Source organism: Schistocerca serialis, chromosome 2 (assembly GCF_023864345.2).
Source record: "Schistocerca serialis cubense isolate TAMUIC-IGC-003099 chromosome 2, iqSchSeri2.2, whole genome shotgun sequence".
Lineage (NCBI taxonomy): Eukaryota > Metazoa > Arthropoda > Insecta > Orthoptera > Acrididae > Schistocerca > Schistocerca serialis.
In genome coordinates this window covers 72,719,458-72,731,813 of record NC_064639.1, presented here as the reverse complement: position 1 = coordinate 72,731,813, position 12,356 = coordinate 72,719,458, and positions in this window count along the sequence as shown.

Sequence of the window (12,356 nt, the reverse complement as noted above, 5' to 3'; positions counted from 1 at the left end):
GCAATTTCAGTGTTCCAACGTCAGTAAGGAGGTCCAAGGGATACAGTAAACCTCAAGTGAAGCATCGGAATCTAAAACTGGACTCACAGGGGAGGTTCAAATCATAGAAAGTTAGAGTGTCAGTCCTCTTGTACGTAAGTCAGCATTGTGCCTTTTGTATTAAATTCAAATGCAATATCTGTGTTTCATCGTCAATAAGAAGGTCCAAGGGATACAGTAAACCTGAAGTGAAGCATTGGAAACTAAAACTGGTTTCAAAGGAGAGGTTCAAATCGTAGAAAGTTAGAGTGTCAGTCCTTTTGTACTCAAGTCGGCATTGTGCTATTTTATTAAATTTGGATCGAATTTCTGTGTTTCATCGTCAATATGAAGGTCCAAGGGATACAGTACACCGGACGTGTAGCATCGGAATCGAAAACTGGACTCACAGGAGAGGTTCTAAGTATAGAAAGTTATTGTGTCAGTCCCCTTGTACTTAAGGCGGCATTGTGCCTTTTGTATTAAATTCGGATGCAATATCAGTGTGTCATCGTCAATAAGAGGGTCCAAGTAATACAGTAAACCTGAAGTGAAGCATCGGAATCTAAAACTGGACTCACAGTAGAGGTTCAAATCATAGAAAGTTAGAGCTTCAGTCCTCTTGTACTTAAGGTGGCATTGTGAATTTTGTATTAAATTCGGATGCAATATCTCTGTTTCATCCTCAATAAGAATGTCCAAGGGATACAGTAAACCTGAAGTGAAGCATTGGAATCTAAAACTGGACCCACAGGAGAGGTTCAAATCATAGAAAGTTAGAGTGTCAGTCCTCTTGTACTTAAGTCGGCAATATGCTTTTGTATTAAATTCGGATGGAATTTCTGTGTTTCATCGTCAATAAGAAGGTCCAAGGGATACAGTAAACCTGAAGTGTAGCATCGGAATCTAAAACTGGACTCACAGGAGAGGTTCAAATCATAGAAAGTTAGAGTTTCAGTCCTCTTGTACTTAAGGTGGCATTGTGAATTTTGTATTAAATTCGGATGCAATATCTCTGTTTCATCCTCAATAAGAATGTCCAAGGGATACAGTACACCTGAAGTGAAGCATTGGAATCTAAAACTGGAATCACAGGAGAGGTTCAAATCATAGAAAGTTAGAGTGTCAGTCCTCTTGTACTTAAGTCGGCAATATGCTTTTTTATTAAATTCGGATCGAATTTCTGTGTTTCATCGTCAATAAGAAGGTCCAAGGGATACAGTACACCGGAAGTGTAGCATCGGAATCGAAAACTGGACTCACAGGAGAGGTTCTAATTATAGAAAGTTATTGTGTCAGTCTTCTTGTACTTAAGGCGGCATTGTACCTTTTGTATTAAATTCGGATGCAATTTCAGTGTGTCATCGTCAATAACAAGGTCCAAGGGATACAGTAAACCTGAAGTGAAGCATCGGAATCTAAAACTGGACTCACAGTAGAGGTTCAAATCATAGAAAGTTAGAGTTTCAGTCCTCTTGTACTTAAGGTGGCATTGTGAATTTTGTATTAAATTCGGATGCAATATCTCTGTTTCATCCTCAATAAGAATGTCCAAGGGATACAGTACACCTGAAGTGAAGCATTGGAATCTAAAACTGGAATCACAGGAGAGGTTCAAATCATAGAAAGTTAGAGTGTCAGTATTCTTGTACTTAAGTCGGCAATATGCTTTTGTATTAAATTCGGATGGAATTTCTGTGTTTCATCGTCAATAAGAAGGTCCAAGGGATACAGTAAACCTGAAGTGTAGCATCGGAATCTAAAACTGGACTCACAGGAGAGGTTCAAATCATAGAAAGTTAGAGTGTCAGTCCTCTTGCACTTAAGTCGGCATTGTGCCTTTTGTATTAAATTCAGATGCAATTTCTGTGTTTCATCGTCAATGAGAAGGTCCAAGGGATACAGTAAACCTGAAGTGAAGCATCGGAATCTAAACTGGACTCACAGGAAAGGTTCAAATCATAGGAAGTTAGAGTGTCAGTCCTCCTGTACTTAAGTCGGCATTGTGCCTTTTGTATTAAATTCCGGATGCAATTTCTGTGTTTCATCGTCAATAAGATGGTCCAAGGGATACAGTAAACCGGAAGTGAAGCATCGGAATCTAAAACTGGACTCACAGGAGAGGTTCAAATAATAGAAAGTTACAGTGTCAGTCCTCTTATACTTAAGTCGGCATTGTGCCCTTTGTATTACATTTGGATGCAATTTCTGTGTTTCATCGTCAATAAAAAGGTCCAAGGGATACAGTAAACTTGAAATGAAGCATCGGAATCTTAAACTGGACTCAGAGGAGAGGTTCAAATCATAGAAAGTTAGAGTGTCAGTCCTCTTGTACTTAAGTCGGCATTGTGCCTTTTGTATTAAATTCGGATGCAATTTCAGTGTTCCAACGTCAGTAAGGAGGGCCAAGGGATACAGTAAACCTCAAGTGAAGCATCGGAATCTAAAACTGGACTCACAGGGGAGGTTCAAATCATAGAAAGTTAGAGTGTCAGTCCTCTTGTACGTAAGTCAGCATTGTGCCTTTAGTATTAAATTCAAATGCAATATCTGTGTTTCATCGTCAATAAGAAGGTCCAAGGGATACAGTAAACCCGAAGTGAAGCATTGGAAACTAAAACTGGACTCAAAGGAGAGGTTCAAATCGTAGAAAGTTAGAGTGTCAGTCCTTTTGTACTCAAGTCGGCATTGTGCTATTTTATTAAATTTGGATCGAATTTCTGTGTTTCATCGTCAATATGAAGGTCCAAGGGATACAGTACACCGGACGTGTAGCATCGGAATCGAAAACTGGACTCACAGGAGAGGTTCTAATTATAGAAAGTTATTGTGTCAGTCCCCTTGTACTTAAGGCGGCATTGTGCCTTTTGTATTAAATTCTGGTGCAATATCAGTGTGTCATCGTCAATAAGAGGGTCCAAGGGATACAGTAAACCTGAAGTGAAGCATCGGAATCTAAAACTGGACTCACAGTAGAGGTTCAAATCATAGAAAGTTAGAGCTTCAGTCCTCTTGTACTTAAGGTGGCATTGTGAATTTTGTATTAAATTCGGATGCAATATCTCTGTTTCATCCTCAATAAGAATGTCCAAGGGATACAGTAAACCTGAAGTGAAGCATTGGAATCTAAAACTGGACTCACAGGAGAGGTTCAAATCATAGAAAGTTAGAGTGTCAGTCCTCTTGTACTTAAGTCGGCAATATGCTTTTGTATTAAATTCGGATGGAATTTCTGTGTTTCATCGTCAATAAGAAGGTCCAAGGGATACAGTAAACCTGAAGTGTAGCATCGGAATCTAAAACTGGACTCACAGGAGAGGTTCAAATCATAGAAAGTTAGAGTGTCAGTCCTCTTGTACTTAAGGCGGCATTGTGCCTTTTGTATTAAATTCGGATGCAATCTCTGTGTTTCGTCGTCAATAAGAAGGTCCAAGGGATACAGTAAACCTGAAGTAAAGCATCGGAATCTGAAACTGGACTCACAGGAGAGGTTCAAATCATAGAAAGTTAGAGTGTCAGTCCTCTTGTACTTAAGTCGGCATTCTGCCGTTTGTATTAAATTCAGTTGCAATTTCTGTGCTTCATCGTGAATAAGAAGGTCCAAGGGATACAGTAAACCTAAAGTGAAGTATCGGAATCTAAAACTGGACACACAGGAGCGGTTTAAATCATAGAAAGTTAGAGTGTCAGTCCTCTTGTACTTAAGTCGGCATTGTGCCTTTTGAATTTAATTCCGATGCAAGTTCTGTGCTTCATCGTCAATAAGGAGGTCCAAGGGATACAGTAAACCTGAAGTGAAGCATCGGAATCTAAAACTGGACTCACAGGAGAGGTTAAAATCATAGTATGTTGGAGTGTCAGTCCTCTTGTACTTAAGTCGGCACTGTGCCTTTTGTATTAAATTCGGATGCTATTTCTATGATTCATCGTCATCAAGAAGGATCAAGGGATACAGTGAACCGGAAGTGAAGCATCGGAATGTAAAACTGGACTCACAGGAGAGGTTCAAATAATAGAAAGTTAGAGTGTCAGTCCTCTTATACTTAAGTCGGCATTGTGCCTTTTGTATTACATTTGGATGCAATTTCTGTGTTCCATCATCAATAAAAAGGTCCAAGGGATACAGTAAACTTGAAGTGAAGCATCGGAATCTTAAACTGGACTCAGAGGAGAGGTTCAAATCATAGAAAGTTAGAGTGTCAGTCCTCTTGTACTTATGTCGGCATTGTGCCTTTTGTATTAAATTCGGATGCAATTTCAGTGTTCCAACGTCAGTAAGATGGTCCAAGGGATACAGTAAACCTGAAGTGAAGCATCGGAATCTAAAACTGGACTCACAGGGCAGGTTCAAATCATAGAAAGTTAGAGTGTCAGTCCTCTTGTACGTAAGTCAGCATTGTGCCTTTTGTATTAAATTCAGATGCAATATCTGTGTTTCCTCGTCAATAAGAAGGTCCAAGGGATACAGTAAACCTGAAGTGAAGCATTGGAATCTAAAACTGGACTCACAGGAGAGGATCAAATCGTAGAAAGTTAGAGTGTCAGTCCTTTTGTACTCAAGTCGGCATTGTGCTTTTTTATTAAATTCGGATCGAATTTCTGTGTTTCATCGTCAATAAGAAGGTCCAAGGGATACAGTACAACGGAACTGTAGCATCGGAATCGAAAACTGGACTCACAGGAGAGGTTCAAATCATAGAAAGTTAGAGTGTCAGTCCTCTTGTACATAAGGCGGCATTGTGCCTTTTGTATTAAATTCGGATGCAATCTCTGTGTTTCGTCGTCAATAAGAAGGTCCAAGGGATACAGTAAACCTGAAGTAAAGCATCGGAATCTAAAACTGGACTCACAGGAGAGGTTCAAATCATAGAAAGTTAGAGTGTCAGTCCTCTTGTACTTAAGTCGGCATTCTGCCGTTTGTATTAATTTCAGTTGCAATTTCTGTGCTTCATCGTGAATAAGAAGGTCCAAGGGATACAGTAAACCTAAAGTGAAGTATCGGAATCTAAAACTGGACACACAGGAGCGGTTAAAATCATAGAAAGTTAGAGTGTCAGTCCTCTTGTACTTAAGTCGGCATTGTGCCTTTTGAATTTATTTCCGATGCAAGTTCTGTGCTTCATCGTCAATAAGAAGGTCCAAGGGATACAGTAAACCTGATGTGAAACATTGGAATCTAAAACTGGACTCAGAGGAGAGGTTCAAGTCATAGAAAGTTAGAGTGTCAGACCTCTTGTACTTAAGTCGGCATTGTGCATTTTGTATTAAATTCGGAAGCAATTTCTGTGTTTCATCGACAATAAGTAGGTCCAAGGGATACAGTAAACCTGAAGTGAAGCATCGGATATCTAAAACTGGACTCACAGGAGAGGTTCAAATCATAGAAAGGTAGAGTGTCAGTCCTCTTGTACTTAAGTCGGCATTGTGCCTTTTGTATTAATTTCAGATGCAATTTCTGTGTTTCATCGTCAATAAGAAGGTCCAAGGGATACAGTAAACCTGACGTGAAGCATCGGAACCTAACACTGGACTCATAGGAGAGGATCAAATCACAGAATGTTAGAGTGTCAGTCCTCTTGTACTTAAGTCGGCATTGTGCCTTATGTATCAAATTCGGATGCAATTTCTGTATTTCATCGTCAATAAGAAGGTCCAAGGGATACAGTAAACCTGATGTGAAGCATCGGAATCTAAAACTGGACTCACAGGAGAGGTTAAATTCATAGTATCTTGGAGTGTCAGTCCTCTTGTACTTAAGTCGGCATTGTGCCTTTTGTATTAAATTCGGATGCTATTTCTATGATTCGTCGTCATCAAGAAGGTCCAAGGGATACAGTGAACCGGAAGTGAAGCATCGGAATGTATACTGGACTCACAGGAGAGGTTCAAATCAAAGAAAGTTAGAGTGTCAGTCCTCTTGTACTCAATGCGGCATTGTGCTTTTGTATTAAATTCGGATGGAATTTCTGTGTTTCATCGTCAATAAGAAGGTCCAAGGGATACAGTAAACCTGAAGTGTAGCATCGGAATCTAAAACTCGCCTCACAGGAGAGGTTCAAATCATAGGAAGTTAGAGTGTCAGTCCTCTTGTACTTAAGGCGGCATTGTGCCTTTTGTATTAAATTCGGATGCTATTTCTGTGTTTCGTCGTCAATAAGAAGGTCCAAGGCATACAGTAAACCTGAAGTGAAGCATCGGAATCTAAAACTGGACTCACAGGAGAGGTTCAAATCATAGAAACTTACAGTGTCAGTCCTCTTGTACTGAAGTCGGCATTCTGCCGTTTGTATTAAATTCAGTTACAATTTCTGTGATTCATCTTCAATAAGAAGGTCCAATGATACAGTAAACCTGAAGAGAAGCATCGGAATCTAAAACTGGACTCATAGGAGCAGTTCAAATCATAGAAAGTTAGAGTGTCTGTCCTCTTGTACTTAAGTCAGCATTGTGCCTTTTGAATTTAATTCCGATGCAATTTCTGTGCTTCATCGTCAATAAGAAGGTCCAAGGGATACAGTAAACCTGAAGTGAAGCATCGGAATCTAAAACTGGACTCACAGGAGAGGTTCAAATCATAGAAAGTTAGAGTGTCAGTCCTCTTGCACTTAAGTCGGCATTGTGCCTTTTGTATTAAATTCGGATGCAATTTCTGTGTTTCATCGTCAATAAGTAGGTCCAAGGGATGCAGTAAACCTGAAGTGAAGCATCGGAATCTAAAACTGGACTCACAGGAGAGGTTCAAATCATAGAAAGTTAGAGTGTCAGTCCTCTTGTACTTAAGTCGGCATTGGCCTTTTGTATTAATTTCGGATGCAATTTCTGTGTTTCATCGTCAATAAGAAGGTCCAAGGTATACAGTAAACCTGAAGTGAAGCATCGGAATCTAAAACTGGACTCTGAGGAGAGGTTCAAATCATAGAAAGTTAGAGTGTCAGTCCTCTTGTACTTAAGTCGGCATTGTGCCTTTTGTATTAAATTCGGATGCAATTTCTGTGTTTCATCGTCAATAAGAAGGTCTAAGGGATACAGTAAACCGAAAGTGAAGCATCGGAATCTATAACTGGACTCAAACGTGAGGTTCAAATCATAGAAAGTTAGAGTGTCAGTCCTCTTGTACTTAAGTCGGCATTGTGCCTTTTGTATTATAATCGGATGCAATTTCTGTAATTCATCGTATATAAGATTGTCCAAGGGATACGGTAGACCTGAAGTGAAGCTTCGGAATCTAAAACTGGACTCACAGGTGGGGTTCAAATCATAGAAAGTTAGAGTGTCAGTCCACTTGTACTTAAGTCGGCATTGTGCCTTTTGTATTAAATTCGGATGCAATATCTGTGTTTCATCGTCAATAAGAAGGTCCAAGGGATTCAGTAAACCTGAAGTGAAGCATTGGAATCTAAAACTGGACTCACAGGAGAGGTTCAAATCATAGAAAGTTAGAGTGTCAGTCCTCTTGTACTTAAGTCGGCATTGTGCTCTTGTATTGAATTCGGATGGATTTTCTGTGTTTCATTGTCAACAAGAAGGTCCAAGGGATACAGTAAACCTGAAGTGTAGCATCGGAATCTAAAACTGGACTCACAGGAGAGGTTCAAACCATAGAAAGTTATTGTGTCAGTCCACTTGTACTTAAGTCGGCATTGTGCCTTTTGTATTAAATTCGGATGCAATTTCTGTGTTTCATCGTCAATAAGAAGGTCCAAGGGATACAGTGAACCTGAAGTGAAGCATCGGAATCTAAAAGTGGACTCACAGGAAAGGTTCAAATCATAGAAAGTTAGAGTGTCAGTCCTCCTGTACTTAAGTCGGCATTGTGCCTTTTGTATTAAATTCGGATGAAATTTCTGTGTTTCATCGTCAATAAGATGGTCCAAGGGATACAGTAAACCGGAAGTGAAGCATCGGAATCAAAAACTGGACTCACAGGAGAGGTTCAAATAATAGAAAGTTAGAGTGTCAGTCCTCTTATACTTAAGTCGGCATTGTGCCTTTTGTGTTACATTTGGATGCAATTTCTGTGTCTCTTCGTCAATAAAAAGGTCCGAGGGATACAGTAAACTTGAAGTGAAGCATCGGAATCTTAAACTGGACTCAGAGGAGAGGTTCAAATCATAGAAAGTTAGAGTGACAGTCCTCTTGTACTTAAGTCGGCATTGTGCCTTTTGTATTAAATTCGGATGCAATTTCAGTGTTCCAACGTCAGTAAGAAGGTCCAAGGGATACAGTAAACCTCAAGTGAAGCATCGGAATCTAAAACTGGACTCACAGAGGAGGTTCAAATCATAGAAAGTTAGAGTGTCAGTCCTCTTGTACGTAAGTCAGCATTGTGCCTTTTGTATTACATTCAGATGCAATATCTGTGTTTCATCGTCAATAAGAAGGTCCAAGGGATACAGTAAACCTGAAGTGAAGCATTGGAAACTAAAACTGGACTCACAGGAGATGTTCAAATCGTAGAAAGTTAGAGTGTCAGTCCTTTTGTACTCAAGTCGGCATTGTGCTTTTTTATTAAATTCGGATCGAATTTCTGTGTTTCATCGTCAATAAGAAGGTCCAAGGGATACAGTACACCGAAGTGTAGCATCGGAATCGAAAACTGGACTCACAGGAGAGGTTCTAATTATAGAAAGTTATTGTGTCAGTCCTCTTGTACTTAAGGCGGCATTGTGCCTTTTGTATTAAATTCGGATGCAATTTCAGTGTGTCATCGTCAATAACAAGGTCCAAGGGATACAGTAAACCTGAAGTGAAGCATCGGAATCTAAAACTGGACTCACAGCAGAGGTTCAAATCATAGAAAGTTAGAGCTTCAGTCCTCTTGTACTTAAGGTGGCATTGTGAATTTTGTATTAAATTCGGATGCAATATCTCTGTTTCATCCTCAATAAGAATGTCCAAGGGATACAGTAAACCTGAAGTGAAGCATTGGAATCTAAAACTGGACTCACAGGAGAGGTTCAAATCGTAGAAAGTTAGAGTGTCAGTCCTCTTGTACTTAAGTCGGCAATATGCTTTTGTATTAAATTCGGATGGAATTCCTGTGTTTCATCGTCAATAAGAAGGTCCAAGGGATACAGTAAACCTGAAGTGTAGCATCGGAATCTAAAACTGGACTCACAGGAGTGGTTCTAATCATAGGAAGTTAGAGTGTCAGTCCTCTTGTACTTAAGGCGGCATTGTGCCTTTTGTATTAAATTCGGATGCTATTTCTGTGTTTCGTCGTCAATAAGAAGGTCCAAGGCATACAGTAAACCTAAAGTGAAGCATCGGAATCTAAAACTGGACTCACAGGAGAGGTTCAAATCATAGAAACTTAGAGTGTCAGTCCCCTTGTACTGAAGTCGGCATTCTGCCGTTTGTATTAAATTCAGTTACAATTTCTGTGATTCATCGTCAATAAGAAGGTCCAATGATACAGTAAACCTGAAGAGAAGCATCGGAATCTAAAACTGGACTCATAGGAACAGTTCAAATCATAGAAAGTTAGAGTGTCTGTCCTCTTGTACTTAAGTCAGCATTGTGTCTTTTGAATTTAATTCCGATGCAATTTCTGTGCTTCATCGTCAATAAGAAGGTCCAAGGGATACAGCAAACCTGAAGTGAAGCATCGGAATCTAAAACTGGACTCACAGGAGAGGTTCAAATCATAGAAAGTTAGAGTGTCAGTCCTCTTGTACTTAAGTCGGCATTGTGCCTTTTGTATTAAATTCGGATGCAATTTCTGTGTTTCATCGTCAATAAGTAGGTCCAAGGGATACAGTAAACCTGAAGTGAAGCATCGGAATCTAAAACTAAACTCACAGGAGAGGTTCAAATCATAGAAAGTTAGAGTGTCAGTCCTCTTGTACTTAAGTCGGCATTGGCCTTTTGTATTAATTTCGGATGCAATTTCTGTGTTTCATCGTCAATAAGAAGGTCCAAGGTATACAGTAAACCTGAAGTGAACGATCGGAATCTAAAACTGGACTCTGAGGAGAGGTTCAAATCATAGAAAGTTAGAGTGTCAGTCCTCTTGTACTTAAGTCTGCATTGTGCCTTTTGTATTAAATTCGGATGCAATTTCTGTGTTTCATCGTCAATAAGAAGGTCCAAGGGATACAGTAAACCGAAAGTGAAGAATCGGAATCTATAACTGGACTCACACGAGAGGTTCAAATCGTAGAAAGTTAGAGTGTCAGTCCTCTTGTACTTAAATCGCCATTGTGCCTTTTGTATTATATTCGGATGCAATTTCTGTAATTCATCGTATATAAGATTGTCCAAGGGATATGGTAGACCTGAAGTGAAGCTTCGGAATCTAAAACTGGACTCACAGGAGGGGTTCAAATCATAGAAAGTTAAAGTGTCAGTCCACTTGTACTTAAGTCGGCATTGTGCCTTTTGTATCAAATTCGGATGATATATCTGTGTTTCATCGTCAATAAGAAGGTCCAAGGGATTCAGTAAACATGAAGTGAAGCATTGGAATCTAAAACTGGACTCACAGGAGAGGTTCAAATCATAGAAAGTTAGAGTGTCAGTCCTCTTGTACTTAAGTCGGCATTGTGCTCTTGTATTGAATTCGGATGGATTTTCTGTGTTTCATTGTCAACAAGAAGGTCCAACGGATACAGTAAACCTGAAGTGTAGCATCGGTATCTAAAACTGGACTCACAGGAGAGGTTCAAACCATAGAAAGTTATTGTGTCAGTCCACTTGTCCTTAAGTCGGCATTGTGCCTTTTGTATTAAATTCGGATGCAATTTCTGTGTTTCATCGTCAATAAGGTCCTAGGGATACAGTAAACCTGAAGTGAAGCATCGGAATCTAAAACTGGACTCACAGGAAAGGTTCAAATCATAGAAAGTTAGAGTGTCAGTCCTCCTGTACTTAAGTCGGCATTGTGCCTTTTGTATTAAATTCGGATGCAATTTCTGTGTTTCATCGTCAATAAGATGGTCCAAGGGATACAGTAAACCGGAAGTGAAGCATCGGAATCTAAAACTGGACTCACAGGAGAGGTTCAAATAATAGAAAGTTAGAGTGTCAGTCCTCTTATACTTAAGTCGGCATTGTGCCATTTGTATTACATTTGGATGCAATTTCTGTGTTTCTTCGTCAATAAAAAGTTCCAAGGGATACAGTAAACTTGAAGTGAAGCATCGGAATCTTAAACTGGACTCAGAGGAGAGGTTCAAATCATAGAAAGTTAGAGTGTCAGTCCTCTTGTACTTAAGTCGGCATTGTGCCTTTTGTATTAAATTCGGATGCAATTTCAGTGTTCCAACGTCAGTAAGAAGGTCCAAGGGATACAGTAAACCTCAAGTGAAGCATCGGAATCTAAAACTGGACTCACAGGGGAGGTTCAAATCATAGAAAGTTAGAGTGACAGTCCTCTTGTACGTAAGTCAGCATTGTGCCTTTTGTATTACATTCAGATGCAATATCTGTGTTTCATCGTCAATAAGAAGGTCCAAGGGATACAGTAAACCTGAAGTGAAGCATTGGAAACTAAAACTGGACTCACAGGAGAGGTTCAAATCGTAGAAAGTTAGAGTGTCAGTCCTTTTGTACTCAAGTCGGCATTGTGCTTTTTTATTAAATTCGGATCGAATTTCTGTGTTTCATCGTCAATAAGAAGGTCCAAGGGATACAGTACACCGGAAGTGTAGCATCGGAATCGAAAACTGGACTCACAGGAGAGGTTCTAATTATAGAAAGTTATTGTGTCAGTCCTCTTGTACTTAAGGCGGCATTGTGCCTTTTGTATTAAATTCGGATGCAATTTCAGTGTGTCATCGTCAATAAGAAGGTCCAAGGGATACAGTAAACCTGAAGTGAAGCATCGGAATCTAAAACTGGACTCACAGTAGAGGTTCAAATCATAGAAAGTTAGAGCTTCAGTCCTCTTGTACTTAAGGTGGAATGATGAATTTTGTATTAAATTCGGATGCAATATCTCTGTTTCATCCTCAATAAGAATGTCCAAGGGATACAGTAAACCCGAAGTGAAGCATTGGAATCTAAAACTGGACTCGCAGGAGAGGTTCAAATCATAGAAAGTTAGAGTGTCAGTCCTCTTGTACTTAAGTCGGCAATATGCTTTTGTATTTAATTCAGATGGAATTTCTGTGTTTCATCGTCAATAAGAAGGTCCAAGGGATACAGTAAACCTGAAGTGTAGCATCGGAATCTAAAACTGGACTCACAGGAGAGGTTCAAATCATAGAAAGTTAGAGTGTCAGTCCTCTTGTACTTAAGTCGGCATTCTGCCGTTTGTATTATATTCAGTTGCAATTTCTGTGCTTCATCGTGAATAAGAAGGTCCAAGGGATACAGTAAACCTAAAGTGAAGTATC